The sequence below is a fragment of the Oncorhynchus mykiss genome, chromosome 32 (assembly GCF_013265735.2).
Source record: "Oncorhynchus mykiss isolate Arlee chromosome 32, USDA_OmykA_1.1, whole genome shotgun sequence".
NCBI lineage: Eukaryota > Metazoa > Chordata > Actinopteri > Salmoniformes > Salmonidae > Oncorhynchus > Oncorhynchus mykiss.
The window spans coordinates 12,029,788-12,057,026 of NC_050572.1; the positions used below are offsets into that span (position 1 = coordinate 12,029,788).

Below are 27,239 nucleotides of genomic sequence, written 5' to 3' on the forward strand. Positions count from 1 at the left end.
GCAAGTGAAGGGTTTATGAAGTGGGCAGGTGAAGGGTTTATGAAGTGGGCAAGTGAAGGGTTTATGAAGTGGGCAGGTGAAGGGTTTATGAAGTGGGCAGGAGAAGGGTGTATAATCTATGGAATTGTAAGTCACAATATTGGGTTCACGGAGATATTAGAAATGTTGCCTAGCGACGGTTTCAATGACACAAAACGTCATGACATTTTATGATATTTGTTATGTCATTTGTTTCTGAGAATGACGTTAGTATGAGAGGGAGAGAGATAGTTTCCCTACTATGATGGGTAGAACGTTCTGTGATGGGTGGATCCTATTGCAAGTAGGTTCCTTTCCTTCCAGCCCACAATAAAGCTGGTTCTTGGAGGCTGGGCTTAGGCCTACCTGCAGCAGTCAAAGCCCTGTCATTAACCATGCTACAGGGCATGACAGCCCTATAATCTGCCCACATCTGAGGCTGAGCAGCACTGCCTGTCTCACTGCTACCCACCCACCAGTAAAAAAACAAAAATATTCACAGAACAGCCATATGGTTGAGTGAACTTTCAAAGCCATTTTGAAGGCTGTAAGTGCTACCGGTGTAACTGCTTACTGACTATCCACTGTAACGTTACTGCATGATTGTAGCGGTTTTACTAACACATTAGTTATTTTAGCTATGTTGATTATGATGTTACTTTAGCTAATATGGGGTCAATGATGCAGGCTGTGTGTAGCGGTTATGACATGGTTTGGCGTGGGAATTTTTTGTTGTTGTCACATACAGCTGATGTGTTGTTCAAATGAAGGGCAAAGGTGAGAGGAGGAGAGTGCATAGAGGCTAGAAGGAATACAATCTGGCTGTTATGAAAGCAAACTGTGTTTATGCGTGATCGGGGGTTCGTTCTGTTGATTCTGTTTAAAAACGTTTCTTAAACGGAAGCAAACAAAACAGGGATAAAAGTACCCGAATTTGTCCAATAGAAACTCTTGTTTGCAACTGTTGGACTAATGATTACACCCTAGATCAGCTAGATGCATGCAAGAGTGTGCAATTTATTAAATGTGTCACTGTCTTCTCAAATTTTTTGCCCGACCTGTGTGCATCGGAGTTGTAAACTTTAATTCATAGGCTAGGTTGTAGCAACCACATGATGGGTATAGGGAAAATTTGAGTATCATATAGTAGCCTAAACCTATTTATTTAACCAGGTAGGCCAGTTGAGAACAAGTTCTCATTTACAACTGCGACCTGGGCAAGATAAAGCAAAGCAGTGAGACAAAAACAACAACACAGAGTTACACATGGAATAAACAAACATACAGTCAATAACACAATATAAAAGTCTGTATACATTGTGTGCAAAATGAAGAAAGGAGGTAAGGCAATAAAAAGCCAATAGTGATTCATTACAATTAAGCAATTTACACTGGAGTAATACAGAGGATGTGCAAGTTGAAAATACTTGTGTGCAAAAGAGCAGAAAAACGAAAACAAATATGGGGATGAGGTAGGTAGTTGGTTAAATGGGCTATTTACAGATGGGCTGTGTACAGCTGCAGCGATCTGTAAGCTGCTCTGACAGCTGACGCTTAATGTTAGTGAGGGCGATATAAGTCTCCAGCTTCAGTAATGTTTGCAATTCGTTCCAGTCATTGGCAGCAAGGAACTGGAAGGAAAGGCAGCCAAAGGAGGTGTTGGCTTTGGGGATGACCAGTGAAATATACCTGTTGGAGCGAGTGCTACGGGTGGGTGTTGCTATGATGACCAGTGAGCTGAGATAAGGTGGAGCTTTACCTAGCAAAGACTTATAGATGACCTGGAGCCAGTGGGTTTGGCGACTAATATGTAGCGAGGACCAGGTTGCAGTGGTGGGTATTATATGGGACTTTGGTGACAAAACGGATGGCACTGTGATAGACTGCATCCAATTTGATGAGTAGAGTGTTGGAGGCTATTTTGTAAATGACATAGCCAAAGTCAAGGATCGGTAGGATAGTCACATTTACGAGGGTATGTTTGGCAGAATGAGTGAAGGAGGCTTTGTTGTGAAATAGGAAGCCAATTCTAGATTTAACTTTGGATTGGAGCTGCTTAATGTGAGTCTGGAAGGAGAGTTTACAGTCTAGCCAGATACCTAGGTATTTATAGTTGTCCACATATTCTAAGTCAGAACTGTCCAGAGTAGTGATGCTAGTTGGGCGAGCGGGTGCGGGAAGCGATCGGTTGAAGAGCATGCATTTTGTTTTACTAGCATTTAAGAGCAGTTGGAGGCAAAGGAAGGAGTGTTGTATGACGTTGAAGCTTGTTTGGAGGTTTGTTAACACAGTGTCCAAAGAAGGGCCAGATGTATACAGAATGGTGTAATCTGCGTAGATGTGGATCAAAGAATCACCAGCAGCAAGAGCGCCATCATTGATGTATACAGAGAAAAGAGTCGGCCCGAGAATTGAACCGTGTGGCACCCCCATAGAGACTGCCAGAGGTCCGAACAACAGGCCCTCCAATTTGACACACTGAACTTTATCTGAGCGAACCAGGCGAGGCAGTCATTAGAGAAACCAAGGCTGTTGAGTCTACCAATAAGATTACGGTGATTGGCAGAGTCGAAAGCCCTGGCCAGGTTGATGAAGACGGCTGCACAGTACTGTCTTTTATCGATGGCAGTTATGATATTGTTTAGGACCTTGAGCATGGCTGAGGTGCACCCGTGACCAGCTCGGAAACCAGATTGCGTAGCGGAGAAGGTACGGTGGGATTCGAAATGGTCGGTAATCTGTTTGTTCACTTGGCTTTCGAAGACTTTAGAAAGGCAGGGCAGGATGGATATAGGTCTGTAACAGTTTGGGTCTAGAGTGTCTCCCTTTTTGAAGAGGGGCATGACCGTGGATTTTGCAGCTCTTTCAGAACATCAGCTGTCTGGATTTGGGTGAAGGAGAAACGGAGGGGGGGCTTGGGCCAGTTGCTGCGGGGGGTGCAGAGCTGTTGGCCAGGGTTGGGTTAGCCAGCTGGAAAGCATGCCCAGCCATAGAGAAATGCTTATTGAATTTCTCGATTGTCACCATTTAGCAGTGGTGACAGTGTTTCCTAGTCTCTGGGAGACTAGGAAACACTGGGAGGAGGTGCTTTTATTCTCCATGGACTTTACAGTGTTCCAAAACTTTTTGGAATTAGTTCTGCAGGATGCAAATTTCTGTTTGAAAAAGCTAGCCTTTGCTTTCCTAACTGACTGTGTCACGCCTTGGCCATAGAGAGGCTTTTTATTCTCTATTTTGGTTAGGCCAGGGTGTGACTAGAGTGGGTATTCTATGTCCTTTTTTCTATGTCTTGGCCTGGTATGGTTCTCAATCAGGGACAGCTGTCTATCGTTGTCTCTGATTGAGAATCATACTTAGGTACCCTTTTCCCCCACCTGTTTTGTGGGAAGTTAACTTTGTGGTTCTTCAGGGCACATAGCCCAAAGCTTCACGTTTGTTTTTTGTTCTTCGTTTTGTAAATAAAGTTCAAATGTATGCTTACCATGCTGCACCTTCGTCCAGTCCTTCAGCCAGCCGTGACAGACTGTGTTTTGGTTCCTGACTTCCCTGAAAAGTTGCATATTGTGGGGACAATTCAATGCTATTGCAGTACGCCACAGGGTGTTTTTGTGCTGGTCAAGGGCAGTCAAGTCTGGAGTGAACCAAGGGCTATAACCGCTCTTAGTTCACCTTTTTTTTGCTTATTTAAGATGGTGAGGAAAGCACTTTTAAAGAACAACCAGGCATCCTCTACTGACGGGATGAGGTCAATATCGTTCCAGGATACCCGGGCCAGGTCGATTAGAAAGGCCTGCTCGCATAAGTGTTTTAGAGAGCGTTTGACAGTGATGAGGGGTGGTCGTTTGACCGGGGACCCATAACGGACGCAGGCAATGAGGCAGTGATCGCTGAGATCCTGGTTGAAAACAGCAGAGGTGTATTTAGAGGGCAAGTTGGTCAGGATGATATCTATATGGGTGCCCATGTTTACGGATTTGGGGTTGTACCTGGTAGGTTCCTTGATAATTTGTGTGAGATTGAGGGCATCTAGTTTAGATTGTAGGACGGCCGGGGTGTTAAGCCTATCCCAATTTAGGTCACCTAGTAGTATGAACTCTGACGATAGATGGTTGGCAATCAATTCACATATGGTGTCCAGGGCACAGCTGGGAGCTGAGGGGGGTCTATAACAAGCAACAACAGTGAGGGACCTATTTCTGGAGAGATGGGTCTTTAAAAGTAGAAGCTCGAACTGTTTGGGCATAGACCTGGATAGTATGATAGAGCTCTACAGTAGATTGCAATTCCTCCCCCTTTAGCAGTTCTGACGGGCTGTAATTGGGGATGGAAATTTCTGATTTGTTTCTTCTTCCTAAGCCAGGATTCAGACACGACTAGCACATCTGGGTTGGCGGAGTGTGCTAAAGCAGTGAATAAAGCAAACTTAGGGAGGAGGTTTCTGATGTTAACATTCATGAACCCAAGGCTTTTACAGTTGCAGAAGTCAACAAATGAGAGCGCTTGGGGATCGGGAGTGATACTGGGGGCTGCAGGGGTTAACCTCTTCATCACCAGAGGAACAGAGGAGGAGTAGGATGAGGGTACGGCAGGCATCAGCTGTGTAGCCGAGTGATCATAGGGTGATCACATACAGTACACTTCAGTCTATACAGTAAAAGTGGTTCAGTGTTTGGAGGACTCATGGAGGCATTCTCTCAAACATACAATGAACCAGGCTATTTCCAGGGTGGCAACGAGCCCTGAGAAATGGCTGTACATGGCCTCCATTACTATGGTGTCTAGTAGGATGTAAAACATCACTATGGTGTCTAGTAGGATATAAAACATCACTACGGTGTCTAGTAGGATGTAAAACATCACTATGGTGTCTAGTAGGATGTAAAACATCACCATGGTGTCTAGTATGATGTAAAACATTACTATGGTGTCTAGTAGGATGTACAACATCACTATGGTGTCTAGTAGGATGTACAACATTACTATGGCGTCTAGTAGGATGTAAAACATCACTATGGTGTCTAGTAGGATGTAAAACATCACTATGGTGTCTAGTAGGATGTACAACATTACTATGGCGTCTAGTAGGATGTACAACATTACTATGGTGTCTAGTAGGATGTACAACATTACTATGGTGTCTAGTAGGATGTAAAACATCACTATGGTGTCTAGTAGGATATACAACATTACTATGGTGTCTAGTAGGATGTACAACATTACTATGGTGTCTAGTAAGATGTAAACAGGTAACCAGAGAACAGACACCACTGACCCCTCCCTCTCTAACCCTGCCAGTTCCACTGACCCCTCCCTCTCTAACCCTCCCAGTTCCACTGACCCCTCCCTATCTAACCCTCCCAGTTCCACTGACCACTCCCTCTCTAACCCTCCCAGTTCCACTGACCCCTCCCTCTCTAACCCTCCCTGTTCCACTAATCCATCCCTCTCTAACCCTCCCAGTTTCACTGACCCCTCCCTCTCTAACCCTCCCAGTTACACTGACCCCTCCCTCTCTAACCCTCCCAGTTCCACTGACCCCTCCCTCTCTAACCCTCCCAGTTCCACTGATCCCTCCCTCTCTAACCCTCCCAGTTCCACTGACCCCTCCCTCTCTAACCCTCCCAGTTCCACTGACCCCTCCCTCCTTAAACCTCCCTGTTACACTGACCCCTCCCTCTCTAACCCTCCCAGTTCCACTGACCCCTCCCTCTCTAACCCTCCCTGTTCCACTGACCCCTCCCTCTCTAACCCTCCCAGTTCCACTGACCCCTCCCTCTCTAACCCTCCCAGTTCCACTGACCCCTCCCACCCTAACCCTCCCAGTTACACTGACCCCTCCCTCTCTAACCCTCCCTGTTCCACTGACCCCTCCCACCCTAACCCTCACTGTTCCACTCTCACCCTCAGATGTCACTGCCCTTGATCTCTTGCCCCCCTTCGCCCTTTCCCCCTGTTATATGGCATGTCCGAGTGGCTCTCTCCATGTAAGTGGTCACAAGTGCTCCGGGGGCGAGGGATTGAAAGAGGGGTGTGTGTGAGGGGTGTCGGCTGAGATGTCTGAGAGAGGTGGTCCCATTCAGACCCGTACATTACGTCCTGTTGTGTGAATTAATCTTCTATTGGTCAATGACACAAACTGATCTGGGACCCATCCAGGCTCTAATCCTTCTACCCATGGCTCGCAACACAAACCGATCTGGAACCAGTCAAGGATCTAATCCTTCTACCAATACACAAACTGATCTGGGATCAGTCCAGCCGCTAATCCTTCTATCCATGGCTTAGCAGCTCTTTTAAGTGATCCTACCAGGGAGCTGGGTCTGTTTGTTGGCTCTCCGGTAAATATAGCTGCTGGTCGGGGGCTGTTGATGACAGCTAGCCGTAATTACAGGATGAGCTGTACGCCAGCTGAGAGGAGAGGAGAGGAGAGGGGAGAGGATAGAGGAGAGAGACAAAAGGAGGGGATAGAGGAGAGGATAGAGGAGAGGAGAGGAGAGGAGAGGATGTTACTGTGTAGGTGTCTGTGCCCTGTAGCCGCAGGCTGAAACACACTGCCTGCCTGAGTGAGAAACCACAGAGGTTTACACAATACGGTGTTCATGAACAGAACAGTAGCTTGACAGATTTACGTCAGCATAACCTCTGAACAGTATTCACCTCCCAGCAGCGACATTACTAATATATATGTTTTTCTGGCTTTTTCAGAAATTGGGACGATACCATCTGTTTTTGGTGTGTGTTGTGTGTTGTGTGTGTTATATGTTGTGTCTGTATTTGCTTATTAACCTTCTCATCCCTTATTCTACACCTTGATCACACAGAACAGAGCTGCACAGTGACACTTGGAATACTGCGTTGCTGTACTGTGCCAGGACAATGCTGGTAGTTGCCACAATTCATTTATGCTCAAAAGTTGCTTAGTCTAAATCAAGTTTCATCTTTCAGATCATGATCATGGTATAGAAATGAAAAAAATATACACTTTGATTTAGATAAAACAATACACTTTGATTTAGATAAAACAATACACTTTATTTGATAAAACAGCCCCAAATGTCATTACAGTAACCCTTGATGACATTAATAATTTTTTACATTTTATTTGTTATTTTTTAATATTGAATATTAAACTATACAATCTAGTTGCAGTGAAGCTGCTCAACCATCTGAGACTCCCCCCACAGTCCTCACCCACGAGAAATATTTAATTCAATCATTCAATTTCCCACCTCCAAGCCCCTGTCCCCCAACGCGCAAACAACCATCAAAATGAACAAAAGAGAAAAAAGGAAAACAGAAAACAACAATGCAAAAAACAGAAGACATCAAGGGCAACAGAAATCATAACATCAAGGTCAACTGAATATGTTTGAGTGCATGTCTGGCACTATTTACATGTGTGTGTGTCCGTGTGTGTGCACGTGTGTGCATTTGAATAGGAGTGTGTGTATATGCATGTGTACCAACACATGCAATAAGTTACTTCCCACTGGACACACTGGTTGAATCAACGTTGTTTCCACGTCATTTCAATGAAATGATGTTGAACCAATGTGGAAAAGACATTGAATTGACGTCTGTGCCCAGTGGGTTCATTACAAAGTTCCTTCCTCTGTATTAAAATGTGCCTGATTGATTTGATCAGACAGCCCATTTTCCACCTCATCCCTCACTCTATCCATCATCCATCCCTCCGTCCCTCCATCCCGCCATCCCTCCGTCCCTCCATCCTGCCATCCCTCCATCATCCATCCATCCCACCATCCCTCCATCATCCAGCCATCCATCATCCATCCTTCCATCCCTCCATCATCCATCCATCATCCATCCCTCCATCCATCCATCCATCCATCCATCCCTCCCTCCTTCCCTCCCTCCCTCCTTCCCTCCCTCCCTCCCTCCCTCCCTCCCTCCCTCCCTCCCTCCCTCCCTCCCTCCCTCCATCATCCATCCCTCCCTCCATGTAGGACGGGGTGGAACAGGAACCACGTCTCTTATGAGGGCCAATCAAGTTGTCCTCGCTGGATTATAACAACCATGGCAGGCCACTCATCATAGTAAATGCCAGTTAGTTAAAGTGGAAATCTATTTTCATGTCGGTGCGGCGCTGTACTGTGGAGCTGTACCCTATTAGGCATACATGCAGTTAAGGTAGCTACGGATTAAACTGTTTGTCCTGTCCCTGGTTCAATTTAATTTGTTTGCCTAATGCCAGTTCTGTAAACACTCTTGAGGAAAAATTGATTTGAGATGCCCGGGGCCAATTGGACATGGCCCTGCCCCTGATCTTGACTTCTGTTCTGAAAATAATACTTGTTGTCCTTGAGGAGGATTGTTGCTCAAAGTAAATATAATATATATGCAATGTAATGGTTTGTGTATTATATTAATATGATTATTGATCCATACAGAAAGATGAAGCTTTTGCCAATAAAATCCTCCACTCTTCATGACGTGTGTAGCCAAATGTACAAATAGACTGCTACCCCTTTACAGGCTCAGCAGCAGCTTAATCATAGCCTATCTGGAGGGGCAGTGGAAATGAAGAGATAGTCCATACCGTGACAGCTGTGTAAACACAGTGGGTTTACTTTACCCCAGTCCGTCGCCCTGGTCCGCATGCACTAACAGCAATGACCGAATAGTGCCGAACTGCCGATGTCTTTGCAGGGACGCCAACTCGTCGCCTGTTGTGTTGAGGTCAAATGAGCGGCCCCGCCTACCGTTACAACTCTGCTTGTTCATTGGTCCAACGCTGCTCAGGGCAAGCGCTACAAACCCAAACTGGAACGTACACATGAATTTGGTAGGAGCGGGGGTTTGTAGGCTGTTTTATCAAGGGAAAAGATAAACGTTCAGAAGAGGGAAGGAATTGACCGTTAGGAATTGACCGAATCGAACAGTTGAATTCATTGTTTTATTGATCAAGTGGACCGAAGGTTCACGTTGGAAAGCGGGGCTTCTCCTTTATAAACGGATGGAGCGGCGCAGTTAGCAGACAATACATATGATTTAGTTGAGATAAGTTTTTCAGAGGTGAGTTGCTAGATTTTCTCTCTTGTCTTGCATTTAGACTAAATAAGAACTTTTCTTATATTGCTTGAGCAAGATGCGAGCTCGATGAGTAGATAATTGTACGTCTTTATACAAGAGATTCGTAAGTTAGAAGGGCTTTAGTAGGGCAATGGGTCAGTAAACGATACCCATAAACACTTACGAAATAGACAACTAAACACATGTGTGATTATTGCCTTAACAATACATAAAACAGATGCATTTTATTCAACTACAAAACTATTTTGCAATTGTGGATGTCAACATCAGATCCCATATAATTGGTTAGCTATGACGAGATACCGCCTACTACATCGTGGGGATAAACTGATCATCGACCGATCACAATCATACTTGACAGTTTCTCTTGAGGTCTCGGTGTCGGTGAACATTTTGTTGACCACTTTCCTTTGCTTCTGACCACAGCGGCCGCTTCATCATGATCCGTTGTGATGTTGATGCCATAACTCTTCAGAGCTGCGCTGTGGTTGGGATTTGGGTTTAGGAAATTGGGGGTTAAATGGTAAATGTCAGTCTTGTGATTGTAGGTTTGGGAGAATAACTGCACTTGTGTGTGGGAGTTTGGTTCACATAGTGTTGTAGACAGGGGAGAAGGACACGCACCATAACTCTCATGGACAGAGAGTGAACTGGGTCAGCAAGCAGGGATTTTGCGAAATTCCCCTGCAGGTTTAGGAGAGGTCAGGGGGCATTATGCTATTGTCAATTTCAAATGCAGTTACTGGGTTTAGTTTACTACCTATACCTGTTGCAAGGCCAGAGATCACAGCCCATTCATAATTTAATATGGTTTATGGAAGGATTCAGTATCTTACTCTTTGCGTTCTCTCACAACATAAGCATGATAGAATATAATTGACAATGAAAAGCAGTATCACTCAATAACACAGGTTACTTCATCCCCTCTTATTGCCTGCGCTGATATGCTACTGAAGTGTATAGACATCAGTGGAAATGTCATGTTCTCACTAATGCGTTACAAACACCATCCTAAACACCACTGCTATGCCCTCCACTCCACTCCACTCCAGCGGCTTGTTTTGTTTTCAGAAAAGGTCACTTTCAAGGGTAAAATGTTTCTCTGTAGAAAACGCCTTGCTTTGATATGGTTTAACTGAAGGGCTTTGCTCCATTTCCAGGCCATATTCGTTTAGTTAGTCGTTTGATGGTAAGACTCAGGACGGGGGTTAGAAGTAGGATGCCAAGGCCTAAACCAGCTGGCATCGCTGCTGCCAGACACCGTCCCAGTTCCCAGTCCCTTTCTACCGGCCTTTCCAGCACTTTCGCTCTTCCTTTTTTCTCCCTCTCTCTTTCGCTCTTCCTTTTTTCTCCCTCTCTCTCTTTCGCTCTTTCCTCTCCCTCTGCCCCCTTGTCTCTCACACTCGCTCTCTTTCTCCCCCTCTCTCTCTCCTCCTCTCCTCTTTCTCTCATTCCCTCTCTCTCTCTGGCTCAATAAATACATTATTATAGCACTGTGGTCTGGTGTAAATTCAGACAAACACGGCATGTTCTTCGCTGATTGTTCTTCTCCTCAATGCAACAGGGAGGGCCCCTGAACACAATGAAATGTGGCGCCATAGAAGGCTGCAGGGAACGTCAGTCCTCGGGTCTTTTGTATGGTCTCTAATGCTGTAATCAGCAGCCTACACCAAGCTGTGCGTGTGTAATCTGCAGCCCACACTAAATACAGAGCAAAAATGGAAAGATGAATGTCAAGGCTTAAGGTTAGGAGGAAACTGAAAACGCTCAGTGTTTTAACGCTGAGGTGGTCTAAGAAACTCTGTATCATAACATTTTACTTTTTGTACTAAGCTCTTCAAGAACACCCTATTTCAGTTCCCGGAATGGAGAACTGCGTGTGTGTGCGTGCGCATGCCCGTGTGTGTCCATATGTGTGTGGTTCTAATTTCTTAAGAAATGTTGGCCTTGCAATCTTTAAAATGGTGTGCCTTTTAGTTTTCACAGCTGATAAATATTTCATAAGGAGTGTAGCAGACGTTGTGGCCAGCAGTGTTGTAAGGACGCCCAGCTGGGAGAGAGAACACTGATTCTTAGAATTTCATGCAAATCTCTTGTTCCTGAAAAAGCCTAACAGTTACTTTCCCAAATGAGAAACAAGCTTCCATTGTGCTATTAATCCACAGGAATCAAAGTCATTGTTCTTTATTCAAACCAACAGCTCTATAGTATTGTTCTGTTTAGTCCACAGTCTATACCGTAAACCAGGTTTCCTACAGACCTCTCCCAGGCTTATTTTAGGTTTTAATCAGTCAGTGTCCCACCAGGATCTAGTGACCTGACCTGGACTCTCAGGGTTATCTGTTCTAGAGATACCCCTGTCATGTTATCCTTCCTCCGGACAGACTCTGTCTCTGGTGTCCTGACACGTCCATCCCTGACAGAGGCATCCTTAAGCGGGAGAGGTATTTCTGGGGATGGTAGGAGGGGTGGAGTTGAGAGTTAAATTGAGAAGAGGATTTATTTGTTTACATTCCTCTGGAGGGGCTGCTTAGACAATAGGTGAGGAATGGGAAAGTATGTAAATCTGAGTTGGGGAGGGGAAGAGGGGAGCTTGTAAATCGGGAGGGAAGAGAATGGATAGATGTGGGAGTAAAATGAGAAAGGGGATTTCTGATATTCCTGATGAGGAGCATCTGCGATGAAACAGCAGAAGAATGGGCGAGGTGGGAAGGAAAGGGGAGAAGAGAGTTGGAATTTAGAGTTTTTATTTATTTTTATTTAGCCTTTATTTAACTAGTTAGAGAAGGCAAAAGGGGATGTTGGGATTGGGGTTAGGGAGTTGGATGAGAAAGAGAATGTATGATATCCTGCAGGAGTGGCTAGTATTAGGCAGCAGGGGGAGATAAAGGAGGGGCTGCTATGATACAACAGGAGAGGAGATGAAGGAGGGGCTGCTAGGATACATAAGGAGAGGAGATGAAGGAGGGACTGTTATGATACAGCAGGAGAGGAGATGAAGGAGGGGCTGCTATGATACAGCAGGAGAGGAGATGAAGGAGGGGCTGCTATGATACAGCAGGAGAGGAGATGAAGGAGGGGCTGCTAGGATACATAAGGAGAGGAGATGAAGGAGGGGCTGCTATGATACAGCAGGAGAGGAGATGAAGGAGGGGCTGCTATGATACAGCAGGAGAGGGAGGAGGTGGAAGGATAAAGAGAAAAGCCCTAGATATGAAAGACTGTTCACTCCTTCTCCTCAGCTGTCCCTCCCGAGGCCCGGCGGGACAAGGCATGTGATATATTATCTCCCCCTTCTCTTCCTATCCCCCTCCATTTTGTCTCCCAGCATCTAGAGAAGGGAGGAGGTACTGAGTCATCCATAGTTCAGCCTAGCTTGTGATGTCTTCCATCTGCGAGTGATAGCATCAAGTGATAGCGTCAGCCATGGGCTATAGAACAGAGTGTGTCAGTGACTTTTTTAAAGTCCTGGATGGCAGTACAGTGATGCTAGTGTTCAACCTCAAACAGAAGTCAGGGCTCCAGTCTACCGTTATGTGCATTACAGTGGAGGCTGGTGAGGGGAGGACGGCTCATAATAATGGCTGGAACGGCGCGAATGTAATGGCATCAAACACATGGAAACCACGTGTTTGATGTATTTGATACCATTCCACCGATTCCGCTCCGGTCATTACCACGAGCCCGCCCTCCCAAATTAAGGTGCCACCAACCTCCTTGTGATACACTAATCATAGGCTAATTAATTTGGGGCTAATTCAACACCCGAGGAAGTGGAAACTAAAAACACATTCGTTAGATCGCTAACTCTAAATATAATACCCACTGCTAATAGCCATGTATTAATCTAACGGTATGTTTAATGTCCTAAAATAAGTGAGTGGTTGTATTTTACCCAGTGAGACCTATAATGCCCTTGCAATGACCGATGCACATTTTGGCTGCACCACTCTGTATCTCAAAGCCATATCAAATATATTGTTTGTAAAAAAGCTGCTACTGAGCTCAATATTGAGAGATGAGAAATAAAATGATACCTACAGAAAGCTGAGACCTCCCCCCTCTCCTTTCGATAGGGACGACAGTGGTTGCTTGCTGGGCAACTGGGTCAGAGAGACATACTGCATGTATTTCTGTCAGTATTAATAATCTTTATACATTAGTAAGTAATCAGAAATCTGGATCCTGATTCATAAAATGTCTCAGAGTAGCTGTGCTGGTCTAGGATTGGTTTAGCCTTTCAGAGCATAACGAATAAGATTACATGGACAGGGGGGATCCTAGGTTACTACTCCTACTCTGAGGCTCTTTATGAGTACGGGCCTTGATCTTTGCATCGGTGATCTTTATATGATTTGCAGTAAATCTGGGCCTTTAGAATGCTTATTGATGTGTAAAGTCTACATGAGTAAGCAGCAATGATGTGTGACTAAATGGATTGCCTGAGCAATGGAAGTCTTCTATTAACTAGTAATGTGTGTGTGTGTGTGTGTGTGTGTGTGTGTGTGTGTGTGTGTGCGTGCGTGCGTGCTTTTGGACTCCCTCACAGGATGGTGTGGCAGGTGTTGGGGGTGAAAGGTTACTGGTGCACCCTAGGGCTCTCCATCCCTCTATCCCCTCCTCCCACTCCTCTCTCTAGGTCCTAGATGAGGAAGGAGATGGAGGGATAAGGACAGGGGGTCTCCCGCTCTCCTTTCCTCCCTTGTTTCTGAGCAGATCATCGGATCTGTGTTGTCAGTGCAGCCCAATGGGGGCTCCTCCCCTTTAATCCCTCAAGTCTATTTAGACCCAGCGGTGGAACACACACACACACACACACACACACTGTCCCCTTAGCTCTGCACCAGATGTACACACTATCCCTTCTGTCGCTGTCCATCTTGATGGTTCAGTAGAAATCCTTGCCTCTGTGGGCATTACGTGTTTTAAACAGACATGGGATGATAAAGTGGATGTTTAGTTGTTTTCTAATTTGACCCCAAGTCGTGAACAGCTGGGGGCCAGAGGGTCAGTTAGAAATAAAACATACACTATCTGTCTTCATGGCCATTGGTGGTGTTGATATATGGAGGGGGAAGGTGTGACAAACAGGGTTAACCAAGGATGCATCTGAAAAGGCACCCTATTCCCTAGTGCACTACCCATACGGCTCCAAATGTAGTGCACTATCGGAAATAGGGTGCCATTTAAGACGAAGCCCAAGTATACTGAATAACATGAACGATGGGGAAGGTTTGACTGAGAAGAATGAGGTCTACTGCTGTGTGAGTGATGGTTCTAGAAGACTGGCTACTGCTGTGTGAGTGATGGTTCTAGAAGACAGTCTACTGCTGTGTGAGTGATGGTTCTAGAAGACTGGCTACTGCTGTGTGAGTGATGGTTCTAGAGGACAGTCTACTGCTGTGTGAGTGATGGTTCTAGAAGACTGGCTACTGCTGTGTGAGTGATGGTTCTGGAAGACTGTCTACTGCTGTGTGAGTGATGGTTCTAGAAGACTGTCTACTGCTGTGTGAGTGATGGTTCTAGAAGACTGTCTACTGCTGTGTGAGTGATGGTTCTAGAAGACTGGCTACTGCTGTGTGAGTGATGGTTCTAGAAGACAGTCTACTGCTGTGTGAGTGATGGTTCTAGAAGACTGTCTACTGCTGTGTGAGTGATGGTTCTAGAAGACTGTCTACTGCTGTGTGAGTGATGGTTCTAGAAGACTGTCTACTGCTGTGTGAGTGATGGTTCTAGAAGACTGTCTACTGCTGTGTGAGTGATGGTTCTAGAAGACTGTCTACTGCTGTGTGAGTGATGGTTCTAGAAGACTGTCTACTGCTGTGTGAGTGATGGTTCTAGAAGACTGTCTACTGCTGTGTGAGTGATGGTTCTAGAAGACTGTCTACTGCTGTGTGAGTGATGGTTCTAGAAGACTGTCTACTGCTGTGTGAGTGATGGTTCTAGAGGACAGTCTACTGCTGTGTGAGTGATGGTTCTAGAAGACTGGCTACTGCTGTGTGAGTGATGGTTCTGGAAGACTGTCTACTGCTGTGTGAGTGATGGTTCTAGAAGACTGTCTACTGCTGTGTGAGTGATGGTTCTAGAAGACTGTCTACTGCTGTGTGAGTGATGGTTCTAGAAGACTGGCTACTGCTGTGTGAGTGATGGTTCTAGAACACTGTCATTGTCTCTTCTTGTGTTCTAGTTTCCCCAGAAGTTTCCCTCAGGGAGGCTGTCACACAGCTGTACTATGACAGATGGTGTGTGTGTGCGTGTGCTTGACAGTGTGTGTGTGTGTGTGTGTGTGTTTGTTTATCCTGAGGCAAAGCTAGCATGGTGAATGATTGTTCATTTTCAAACTACATGGCCCGCATTATGAATAATAAACTCCACACTTCAGTCCCTGCCTCCTCAAAAACACCCAACCCATAAGTCTTGTTCAATCAGGGAAGTAATCTTTCACTCTCTGCCATTTCAATACATTATCTCCTCACTGTAAGTCACATTCATGGTGATTATCATAGCTGTCGCTAAGTCACATTCATGGTGATTATCATAGCTGTCGCTAAGTCACATTCATGGTGATTATCATAGCTGTCGCTAAGTCACATTCATGGTCATTATCATAGCTGTCGCTAAGTCACATTCATGGTGATTATCATAGCTGTCGCTAAGTCACATTCATGGTGATTATCATAGCTGTTGCGTATGTGTGGCACCGGTACATTCATAATCTAATATCACCAGCAGCAGCAGCAGTCTTTCTCTTGACTGGAGCCAGATGTGCTGCTGCTCGTCCTGTACAGCTGACTGGGTAGAAGCGTGAGCCACTGTAACAGCAGGTGACTGGGTTCACATGGATGATCCTCAATCTGAGCAGCAGGAAGCTGAACAGCCGGCCCACTGAGCCCAGAGCCTCCTCAGATGGAATGTATCACCTAGTCTCATCACCTACTGTACTTACCTGTTCGTTCTGTCTTTCTCTTACTCTTTCTCTCTCTCGTTAACTCTCTCTTGTTCTGTCTTTCTCTCACTCTTTCTCTCTCGCGTTAACTCTCTCTTGTTCTGTCTCTCTCTCTCTCTCGTTCTCTCTCTCTTTCTTTCTCTCTCTCTCTCTAGTTCTCTGTTTCTCAATCTCTAGTTCTCATACTCTCTCTCTCTCTAGTTCTCTCGTTCTCTCACTCTCTCTCCACAGCATGATTCCCACTTTGAATATTGAATGCTGTTAATTTCCGGCACTTCAAAGCATGGCGTGTGTGTGTGTGTGTGTGTGTGTGTGGCCCGCTGCGGAAATGTAGAGGCTGATGTACGGAGCGGTTCACTACAGGGTAATGATGAGTAGTGGTATTAACAGAGCGAGCAGCTCGTAATTCGGTTCAATCCAGTCAAGCTCTATTTACGTCACTCTAGGTTCAGTCATGGGCTAAAGAGTCATTTGCATCACCCCATAAATCTAATGCATCACCATAACTAGTAGAAATATATATATATATATATATATATATATATACATGATCTCCTATATATATATATATATATATATACATTATCTCCTATATATATATATATATATTTTATTTTTTACATGAAACAGTAACTAGGAAATGTTAACACAACTGTACCTTGAAGGTCTTTTTCTGTCAGAAAGGACATATTTAGTTAGGCAAGTTCCTCCTTTTCTTTTAAACTTAGTTTAGCAGCGATATTTGTTGCTCAGGCCTGTGTTACCTAACGGCGCCGGCAGACTAGGTTCTGTTTGCTCCTAGCAGAACTCGGCTATGCGGAAGTGAATGCGTGTGCTAGCATACGCCCTTAAAATACCTTTGTTATAATAACAGTTATGCTGTTGTTTGTCCCTCTCGAGCCACCATACATAGTCAGTAACACCTCCTCAAAATAGTCAGAATTAATTGAAGATAAATCAAGAACTCTGTCATTAATTTTGACGTTTTTGCCGAGGAGGTCTTAGCTAGCTAAAATGTTTGGTGCAGTATTTCTCAAGCGAAAAAATGTGCATGAAAACCACCACTTAAGTTTACCTTTATTTAACTATGCAAGTCAGTTAAGAACAAATTCTTATTTTCAATGACGGCCTAGGAACAGTGGATTAATTGCCTTGTACAGGGGCAGAATGACAGACTTTTACCTTGTCAGCTCAGGGATTCGATTTTACAACCTTGTGGTTACAAGTCCAGGTAGCCTAGCGGTTAGAGGGGCGGCAGGTAGCCTAGCGGTTAGAGGGGCGGCAGGTAGCCTAGCGGTTAGAGGGCCGGCAGGTAGCCTAGCGGTTAGAGGGCCGGCAGGTAGCCTAGCGGTTAGAGGGCCGGCAGGTAGCCTAGCGGTTAGAGGGCCGGCAGGTAGCCTAGCGGTTAGAGGGCCGGCAGGTAGCCTAGCGGTTAGAGCGTTGGGCCAGAAACCGAAGGGTTATTAATTCGAATCCCCGAGCCGACAAGGTGAAACCTCTGTCTGTGCCCTTGAGCAAGGCACTTAAACGTAAGTGCACCAGTTGTACAAGTTTGGGATGTGCATATCATCTCCATCTCCGTTAAATGCTACAGACCGCCACACTGATTGAGTGAATGTGCAGCCAGCCAGCGCTAAGCTTATCATCATCATGTCCCTACACATATAGGAATGTCCTTCTCTTCCTTCCTCTTCGGCGTGTTCTATAAATATTAGTCTTCCGGATATATCCCAGTGCCAACCAAGGCACCAGATACTAATGGTCGACGCGTCTCCTTACATTGTGTCGTCATAGTGATGCTACATTGTGCCCCACTTTCACCACTGTTGCCATGCTTGTTCCTCCTTGAAATATCATACCACAATTATTATTGATATTTCAATTCAGACATTTTTGATCAAGTTCTATTCATTTTGAATATTATTTAAAAAGACATGTCCAGAATTTAAGGTTGTCTTTCTGTCTTCGACTGAAATCCAACATAGCTACCTCCTGAGGTAGGCCTGGAAGGCAAAGCGGTGACCATCCAAACTGGATTTGGCCAGCTGTTTCTGCCCCAGGGAGTGGTTATATTAAGGCTGAAAAGAAAACATCTTTCTCTCTCCCTGGTAGTAGTGGCTACAGTGATAACACAGTACTAGCTGCTGAAATAGATGTTTGTGTTTCCTCAAGTCCAGAGGCAGAGAGTCTGTCACAGTTATTGTCTCATTACAGTCTGATATTAATAATGAACACGCTTGTCACAGTGGCTATTGTTTCACTGATCCAGTGACATTTTCATAGTGTTCAAAATAATAGGGCTACATCTGAAATGGCACCCTTATATCGATATAGTGCACTACTTTTGACCAGGGCCCTAGGTAATAAGTCTCTCTTGACCAGGGCCCTAGGTAATACGTCTCTCTTGACCAGGGCCGTAGGGAATAAGTCTCTCTTGACCAGGGCCCTAGGTAATAAGTCTCTCTTGACCAGGGCCCTAGGTAATAAGTCTCTCTTGACCAGGGCCCTAGGTAATACGTCTCTCTTGACCAGGGCCGTAGGGAATAAGTCTCTCTTGACCAGGTCCCTAAGGAATAAGTCTCTTGACCAGGTCCCTAAGGAATAAGTTTCTCTTGACCAGGGCCGTAGGGAATAAGTCTCTCTTGACCAGGTCCCTAAGGAATAAATCTCTCTTGACCAGGGCCGTAGGGAATAAATCTCTCTTGACCAGGTCCCTAAGGAATAAATTCCTCTTGACCAGGTCCCTAAGGAATAAGTCTCTCTTGACCAGGTCCCTAAGGAATAAATCTCTCTTGACCAGGTGCCTAAGGAATAAGTCTCTCTTGACCAGGGCCGTAGGGAATAAATCTCTCTTGACCAGGGCCGTAGGGAATAAATCTCTCTTGACCAGGTCCCTAAGGAATAAGTTTCTCTTGACCAGGGTCGTAGGGAATAAGTCTCTATTGACCAGGGCCGTAGGGAATAAGTCTCTCTTGACCAGGTCCCAAAGGAACAAGTCTCTCTTGACCATGGCCGTAGGGAATAAATCTCTCTTGACCAGGGCCGTAGGGAACAAGTCTCTCTTGACCAGGGCTGTAGGGAATAAGTCTCCCTTGACCAGGGCCGTAGGGAATAAGTCTCTCTTGACCAGGGCTGTAGGGAATAAGTCCCTCTTGACCAGGTCCCAAAGGAATAAGTTTCTCTTGACCAGGGCCGTAGGGAATAAGTCTCTCTTGACCAGGGCCGTAGGGAATAAGTCTCTCTTGACCAGGTCCCTAAAGAATAAGTCCCTCTTGACCAGGGCCGTAGGGAATAAGTCTCTCTTGACCAGGGCCGTAGAGAATAAATCTCTCTTGACCAGGGCTGTAGGGAATAAGTCTCTCTTGACCAGGGTCGTAGGGAATAAGTCTCTCTTGACCAGGTCCCTAAGGAATAAGTCTCTCTTGACCAGGGTTGTAGGGAATAAGTCTCTCTTGACCAGGTCCCTAAGGAATAAGTCTCTCTTGACCAGGGCCGTAGGGAATAAGTCTCTCTTGACCAGGGCTGTAGGGAATAAGTCTCTCTTGACCAGGGTCGTAGGGAACAAGTCTCGAACTCTTGATGTATGTGGCTGTGAAAGCTGACGTCTACACAAGTCATTGAATAGAGATAATTCTTTATCTTAATTTTGCATTGTTGGAAAAGGATTCGTAAGTAAGCGTTTTTAATCTACCCCTGTTATTTTAGGAAGCTTGTGACAAATAAGATTTGATTTGATTATAGGTCATGAGCATCATCTTGATTGGAAGAAGGGACATTTGGGATGTGGCGTGACATTTAACATCCAGGTCACCAGATTACAGTTGGTCTGTGGACATCTGATTTGAATTTGGCCTTTCACTTCCTTGGCTAAAGTAGGCTGTTGAAATTCCCCAAAATATCAAATATCACGACGGATTCATTTAAGTCTGGTTTCGTGTTTAATAATGGTTATCTGTCACAAAAGCTGCCCTAACGCTATCCAGATCGCATCAGATGACAAGATGGCACCGATAGAGATGGCAGCTTCGCTTCAAGTCCTTAGGAAACTGTGCAGTATTTTTTAAAATGGATTATTTCTTACATTGTTAGCCCAGAAAACCTTAAGTGTTGTTACATACAGCCGGGAAGAACTATTGGATATCAGAGAGACGTCAACTTACCAGCAGAACCAGCATTACGACCAGGAGTACGACTTTCCCAAAGCGGATCCTTTGTCTGCACCTCCCAGGGCATTTCAACTGATTCCAGAGGCCGACCCAAAACAAGGAGAGGGTGCCGGAGCAGTCTTCTAGTGGGTCTTCGGATGCGCGCACACCACCCACCGCTTCCCAGTACATTACTCGCTAATGTCCAGTCCCTAGTTAACCTGTTGCGACGAGCAATCCCGTATCCGGGAGCGTAATTATAGCCTCAAGCTCATTACCATAACGCAACGTTAACTATTCATGAAAATCGCAAATGAAATGAAATAAATATATTAGCTCACAAGCTTAGCCTTTTGTTAACAACACTGTCATCTCAGATTTTCAAAAAATGCTTTTCAACCATAGCTACACAAGCATTTGTGTAAGAGTATTGATAGCTAGCATAGCATTAAGCCTAGCATTCAGCAGGCAACATTTTCACAAAAACAAGAAAAGCATTCAAATAAAATAATTTACCTTTGAAGAACTTCAGATGTTTTCAATGAGGAGACTCTCAGTTAGATAGCAAATGTTCAGTTTTTCCAAAAATATTATTTGTGTAGGAGAAATCGCTCCGTTTTGTTCATCACGTTTGGCTAAGAAAAAAACCCGAAAATTCAGTCATTACAACGCAAACTTTTTTTCCAAATGAACTCCATAATATAGACAGAAACATGGCAAACGTTGTTTAGAATCAATCCTCAAGGTGTTTTTCACATGTCTATTCGATAAGTCACTCGTGGCAGTTTGGTTTCTCCTCTGTTCAAAATGGAAAAATGCGCACACCTGGAGATTACGCAATAGTTTCGACGGAGGACACCGAGCGGACACCTGGTAAATGTAGTCTCTTATGGTCAATTTCCAATGATATGCCTACAAATACGTCACAATGCTGCAAACACCTTGGGGAAATGACAGAAAGTGTAGGCTCTCTCCTTGCGCATTCACAGCCATATAAGGAGACATTGGAACACAGCGCCTCGAAAATCTGGCTCACTTTCTGTATGAAATTTCATCTTGGTTTCGCCTGTAGCATTAGTTCTGTGGCACTCACAGACAATATCTTTGCAGTTTTGGAAACGTCAGTGTTTTCTTTCCAAAGCGGTCAATTATATGCATAGTCGAGCATCTTTTCGTGACAAAATATCTTGTTTAAAACGGGAACGTTTTTCATCCAAAAATGAAATACTGCCCCCAGAGGTTCAAGAGGTTAACAAAGTCGAGGAAATTTTGTCAAGAGCTGATTTCCAAAGAAATATCCGGGATTGTAACATACTCTGTTTCACGGACACATGGCTAGCTGGAGACATGCTGTCGGAGTCCGTACAGCCAACAGGATGTTCGGTGCATCGCGTCGACAGGAACAAACATCTCTCTGGTAAGAAGAAGGGCAGGGGTGTATGTTTCATAATTATGACTCATGGTGTAATTGTAACAACATCCAAGAACTCAAGTCCTTTTGCTCACCTGACCTAGAATCAATCAAATGCCGGCCGTATTATCTCCCAAGAGAACTCTCCTCGGTTATCGTCACAGCTGTGTATATCCCCCCGCAAGCGGATACCAAGACGAACTTCACTGGACTTTATGCAAACTGGAAACTATATATCCTGAAGCTGCATTAGTTGTAGATGGGGATTTTAACAAAGCTAATTTGAGAACAAGGCAAACTATCTGCCCTCCAGGACACCTACAACACCTGATGTCACAGGAAAGCAAAAAAGATAATCAAGAACAATAACCACCCGAGCCACTACTGCTTCCATCCAGAAGGCGAGGTCAGTACAGGTGCATCAATGCTGGGATAGAGAGATTGAACAACAGCTTCTATCTCAAGACCATCAGATTGTTAAACAGCCATCACCAGCACAGAGCGGTGACTGCCTACCTACAGACGCGATGTCATTGGCCGCTTTAATAAATGGAAAACTAGTCACTTCAATAATGCCACTTTTAGAATGTTTACATATCTCACATTACTTATCTCATATATAATGTATACTGTATCCTTCACTATATATTCTTTACTCTCTCTCTCTCTCTCTCTCTCTCTGTGTCTCTCTCTGTGTCTCTCTCTGTGTCTCTCTCCGAGTCACTCTCTCTCTCTCCGAATCTCTCATGTGAACCTCGCTTGTGACCCACACTGACTTTGGTCGCCGCTGGCCAATGTCCCTGGTTGGCATTCCCACACTCCTAAAACATTCCCTGTCAAATTCCAACTGTTTTTCCCAGCTCTCCTCCAAAGGCACCTGAACTTGATCAATTGAATCATGTTATTTAATTGACTCTCAGCTGATTGCTGTTAGTTACCATCCGCCCTGTTGTATACCTCATCAGTCAGTCTAGACTGCAGGAATTCACAGAGTATTGGTAAAAGCTCGGCTTGTTGCACCAAATGACACACCATGGGTAGTGATGTCTCTGAGTCAGATCATAAGATCTACATGACATGTAATTATAAATGATAAAGTAAATAACACAGGTTATTCACACACCAGTATGATCATTGTTTAAGATTCCTACACATACATTCCACTTGAATAACAAAAGACAGGAATAAACAAAGATAAAGGTATTTACAAAAAATATGAGAAATAGAGCTGTTCATTCAGACCCTTTGGCTCGACGCAATCTACTGTAAGCAGTCGATCCAAAGTGCCTCTCTCTGTAACAATGTGCGGTCATATTAAGACTAGTTGAACACAAACCGCTATCTGCACCAGAAGTATGGACTATGTGATCGCACAGCATTACATGAATACAGATCATGGCTCAGCCTCCACCTTAACATTCTGTTTCCTCCAGAGCTGGCAGTATAGTGAGGAAATTATTACGGAGAGATTTCTCATTTCTAATTTGTTTGTAAATACCTTTTTTCTTTGTTTGTTCCTGTCTTTTGTTATTCAAGTGGAATGTATGTGTAGGAATCTTTAAATAATGATCATACTGGTGTGTGAATAGCCTGTGTAGTTGCTACTACTACGGACAGTATTGACAGGACTGACATGACGAGTGGGACACTCCCCTGTGAGGGTATATAGAGAGCCTCCCACATTTTGTCCTACTCAACGCTCTGATGAAGGCGATTCCTGCCGAAACGTAAACCTACTGTTTTGTCTCCCCCGCCAAGACATTTGTCAGGTTGATGCAGCAACAGAGGGCTCCTGTTTCTTTATTCTCCCCGATAGTCACCAGTTGAAGTGTCCTGGGGTAAGGAATGTTTTGGGGGGGATTTTCAGGTCCCTCAGTTGAGCACCGGACCCCCCCCCCCACTTTATTGTTTAAGCTGGGCTGAAGCGCGTTTGGGTATACCTTTATTCCATTGTTCTAGTTTGAGAGCCTTGGAATCATATGGAAGGTCACCACTAGTCTGTATGTGGTTCACATCGAACCCTGAGCTAACGCTACTTGATTGGCTGGGTAACCACGGAAGATGGCTGAGGTCATAGTGGCTATTGCTTCCCGGCTGGAACGAGCGTGGTAATGACATTGAGGGGTTTTAGTGGTCATTACTTATGAGATTAAAACACATCTTCAGTGTCCCTGGTTGGCCTCGTTGTCTAGAGGGCTGCACTCCTATCTAATGGGGTTGTGGAAGGAAGACCCAGAGGGACGAAGACAGGCTGCTTGAACAACTCTGTGTGTGTGTGTGTGTGTGTGTGTGTGTGTGTGTGTGTGTGTGTGTGTGTGTGTGTGTGTGTGTGTGTCTGTGTTCAACACACAGAGGGAGAAAAGGAAGACTTCAGGCCTCAGACCCCAGACCAGAGGTGGCCTCCCACTTCACTGTCAGAGTGAGACCCACAATAACCATGTTGTTTTACATAACACATCCCGTATTGTCTGCTGTTGCTATGGAGATACAAATTTATACAGGCATATAATATTTGCCTCCGGTTGTTAACCAACACTGTGGGCTGAGTTTTTATCATTACTCACACACACACAACCGCTGCCGGCATCATTCGTCTCTGTGTGTGTGGTGTGCGTGTGTGTGTGTGTGGTGTGCGTGTGCTTGTGTGTGTGTGTGTGTGTGTGTGTGTGTGTGTGTGTGTGTGTGTGTGTGTGTCTGAGCGAGACAGAGTAACAAAAACAGTTCTATTAGAATCCCATGTGGCTCAGTTGGTAGAGCATGGTGCTTGCAACTCCAGGGTTGTGGGTTTAATTCCCATGGGGGACCAGAAGGAAACAGAATGAAAATGTACGCTCTGGATAAAACGCGTCTGATAAATGACTAACATGTAAGAGAAGGAAAGGAGAGGGAAGTGGACTGGAGAGAACTGTGGTTAGAATACTGAAACGAATATGGCTGTGAGTGTGTAAGAGAATGATTGTCTGATTTTCAGTCTGAGTACTGAAAGGGAGGAAGGAGAGAGAGAGAGAGAGAGAGAGAGAGAGAGAGAGAGGAGGGGGAGAGCAACTGATGGAGGGAGAGAAGAGAGGAAGGGAGAAAAGAAGAGGAGAGGGAGATGTGTGTGCATGATGAGTCTGGTCCTCAGGATGTCAGCCCCCCCCCCCCACCCCACATTTGCTTCTTCCTCCTCTCCTCCCTCACGCCCCTCCTTGACTCATTGCATCAGCCCATTGCTTCACCCCCCTCCCAATGCATGTCTCTTTTGGGGTTTGTGCCAGGCTGCTGGTTAACATACTGATCAGACTTGTGCCCATGAGAGGCCCCTGTCACCCCTCTGATGTCCCCCCCAGTCCCCCTCCTCATGGGGCATGCAGGGTTGTGTGACTGAGAAGCCCTCAATAGCCTTACTGACTGACTGGCAGCCTCATTGAACCGGGCCACCCAGTGTCCGTCCCGGAATGAATCAGGATTCAGGAAGAGATGCGTTGTGTTTTATGAAAGGCTCTCTGTTGAAGGGAAGAGGGGTGAAGCTGCTCACTATTGGTGGGAAGAGGGATGAAGCTGCTCACTATTGGTGGGAAGAGGGGTGAAGCTGCTCACTATTGGTGGGAAGAGGGGTGAAGCTGCTCCCTATTGGTGGGAAGAGGGGTGAAGCTGGATCGTGTTCACTAAGCACAGAACAGAAGAGAACAATTTGAAACAGAGTGAAACGGGGAGGTTCTATAAGTACTTCCTGAACTTCCAATAAGAAACACTTTTCTGTTGCAGAACATTTTGCTACGGTGTGTCCTTATGAACAGGACCCCACGCTTTGAGGGAGGGGTTTATCTCACTGGTTGGTTCAACTAATGTTACTTTCTGCTCTGTTTTATCGTTCAGTGTGAGGGGATGTGTTTAGATTAGTCTATGCTCCTGACCTGACACATAGTTAGTTGTAGTTTGTTTTTGAGGTGAGAGTGAGTAGTGATGTTTATTGGATGTGAAATACTGCTTTGACATGAATTTGGATGGATGACAGGCATACGATTCATTCCAGATGTTCTCTCCAGGTTGATGTTAAAGCTGAACTTTGAAGTGAATTCTGGTCTATTTCTCTCCAGTTTCTCTCTCATACTAGTTTTAAACTTGTAGATGGAGAATAGATCATCTGTAGAATAGACGAGTTAGTGTAGTCAGGGCTCTAGAAGTGTTTTGGCATGATGTGGTGTGGAAACGTACATGTCACTTTCGGTTAAGATACTTTGGACAGTTCTGCCCTCCAGTCCTCAATGTTGGCTATCCTTAGACTACCCTAACACGCTAACCACGCCGTATACTCCCGCCTCTGAGTTAGCTGGAGGCTCTGTTCTCGATTCTTGACCTTGCCATTTGGCAAGATGTGGGGTTGAATGGAAGTGGTATCAAAAGATGCCATGCCAGTGTTAAGAAGCCCCAAGAAATTCAATCTGAAACCATTCTATTAATTTAGTTCTGAGTCGTCGTTAGTCTCTGTACATCCATTCACCAGGCTTTCATTTGTTCTCCTTCTCACGGAAATTACAAGTGTTTTCAAATGAACGACTTCTACAAGGCTGTTAGAAAGGCTCAGTCTGAACTCTGAACACTGGATGATGATGATGATGATGATGATGATGATGGTTCTGTCATTTAGTTACCCAGCCTCCCCCTCTGTCTAGGAGCAATGCTTTCAGACAGAGCAGAGTCAACCACAGAGAACAGCACTCTGTTTAACATCAAGCCTGCAAATGATATCTGAAGATGCGCGTTTACCCATTTTCTATTGTTGCGTGGAAACAGAGTACTATGAGAACTGCAAAGATTCAGCCCAGAATCTCTTGTAGACTCTCACTTTAGACCCACACTTTCACCCTCAAATAGACACACTACCCACGTGTACCCTCAAGGAGACACACTACCCACTTGTACCCTCAAATAGACACACTAACACACTTGTACCCTCAAATACACACTACCCACTTGTACCCTCAAATAGACACACTACCCACGTGTACCCTCAAGGAGACACACTACCCACTTGTACCCTCAAATAGACACACTAACACACTTGTACCCTCAAATAGACACACTAACACACTTGTACCCTCAAATAGACACACTAACACACTTGTACCCTTTTTCCTTCTCATTATAGACGTCTTGTCTCAACATCTCCTGGTGTTGGCTACAGTGGGTCAGTCTCTGGTCAAACTGTTTGGGTTCTTGTGTGACATCACATTATCAAAAAAAGCCATCGATACCAACCAGAAGGACTGATCAGAACATATTAATGTCTAAATATTTGAGTGGTCATACCCAGCCTCTTTAGCAGAGAGGCCTAATTGACCTGTGAACCATTGCTCTAGTTTTACCACACATCAGGCAGGGCCTGTAGTCACAAAGAGTCTCAGAGTAGGAGATCATGTCCCCCCAGACCATATAACCTTATGTTCTTAAAGGTCATATCAGACCTCTCCTATTGTCCCTCCACAGAAAAACAACCTTTAGTCTTTCCTTGGTCCTGTGCACAGCGTGGCGCAGGGCCTTTGTTTTTGGCCCGCTCCTGGTCTCACTGTCACGTCTCTCCGTCTCACTGTCACGTCTCTCCGTCTCACTGTCACGTCTCTCCGTCTCACTGTCACGTCTCTCCGTCTCACTGTCACGTCTCTCCGTCTCATTGTCACGTCTC

General features: G+C 45.1%; 1 protein-coding gene across 7 annotated transcripts in view; it reads left to right on the forward strand.

Annotated features, from left to right (window-relative positions):
- The window catches only part of LOC110489380 (rho family-interacting cell polarization regulator 2), a 129,171-nt gene that overhangs the window by 46,497 nt on the left and 55,435 nt on the right, over positions 1-27,239 (forward strand). The window contains exon 1 of one of the 7 annotated variants that reach the window (XM_036970836.1): positions 8,774-9,054. The exons of the other annotated variants lie outside the window; for them this stretch is intronic. The gene's annotated coding sequence lies outside the window, so the exon portion shown is untranslated. Of the gene's footprint in view, positions 1-8,773; positions 9,055-27,239 lie in introns of those variants that run through there. 7 annotated transcript variants of the gene reach the window in all.